The sequence below is a fragment of the Natrix helvetica genome (assembly GCF_964273705.1).
Source record: "Natrix helvetica genome assembly, chromosome: 1".
Classification (NCBI taxonomy): domain Eukaryota; kingdom Metazoa; phylum Chordata; class Lepidosauria; order Squamata; family Natricidae; genus Natrix; species Natrix helvetica.
In genome coordinates this window covers 111,878,438-111,879,789 of record NC_138548.1, presented here as the reverse complement: position 1 = coordinate 111,879,789, position 1,352 = coordinate 111,878,438, and positions in this window count along the sequence as shown.

Below are 1,352 nucleotides of genomic sequence, written 5' to 3'. Positions count from 1 at the left end.
CAACAGGAAAGCAAAAAACCACTACTCTCCCTACTCCACCAACAACACTACCAGTCACCTCTGGAATTATCTCCACTGCATCGACCACTAGTCCAAGCACACCCCTGGTGTCTACAAGTGCAGGTGTAACAGCAGGAAAGCAAAGAACCACTACTCTCCCTACTCCATTGTCAACATCTCAGGCCACAACATCAATCCATATTATTACTACCACTGCAGAGATAATTCCAATCACTGAAACAAAAACAACAACACCTTATATACCCCAAAGTACACTTCCACATTTTATTGGGACCACTACCTCTACTCCCCAGCCTTCTACACTAAGTTCAGTGCAGCCCATATCCACAACTTGCCATCCTAAATGCGAGTGGACCCAATGGTTTGATGACCACAATCCAAACAGTAGCCCTGATGGTGATTTTGAGCTCTTTGAAGACATACGAGCACGTGGATTGGTTTGTGAGCATCCCCAAGATATTGAATGCCAGGCAAAGGACTATGCACACACTAAGAATCCTGCCCCTGAGCAAAATATCCAGTGCAACGTAAAGGTTGGACTAGTGTGCAACCATACAGAGCAGACAAAGAAACCATACAAATGTATCAATTACCAGGTGAAATTCCTTTGTTGTGATTACAGCCATTGCCAAGTAGGCACAACATCAGTAACTTCCAAACCTACATCAGCCCAAACAGTGCACACTTCCACAACATCCAGTTCATCCTCCCTACCACGCACAATATCGACCACCAGTCCAAGCACACCCATGGTGTCTACAAGTGCAGGTGTAACAACAGGAAAGCAAACAACCACTACTCTCCCTACTCCAGCAACAACAAAACCAGTTACTTCTGGAATTATCTCCACTGCATCGAGCACTAGTCCAAGCAGACCCCTGGTGTCTACAAGTGCAGAAATAACAACAGGAAAGCAAACAACCACTACTCTCCCTACTCCACCAACAACACTACCAGTCACCTCTGGAATTATCTCCACTGCATCGACCACTAGTCCAAGCACACCCCATGTGTCTACAGGTGCAGGTGTAACAACAGGAAAGCAAAAAACCACTACTCTCCCTACTCCACCAACAACAAAACCAGTCACTTCTGGAATTATCTCCACTGCATCGACCACTAGTCCAAGCACACCCCTGGTGTCTACAAGTGCAGGTGTAACAACAGGAAAGCAAACAACCACTACTCCCTTTACTCCACCAACAACAAAACCAGTCACTTCTGCAATTATCTCCACTGCATCCACCACTAGTCCAAGCTCACCCCAGGTCTCTACAAGTGCAGGTATAACAACAGGAAAGCAAACAACCACTACTCTCCCTACTCCACCA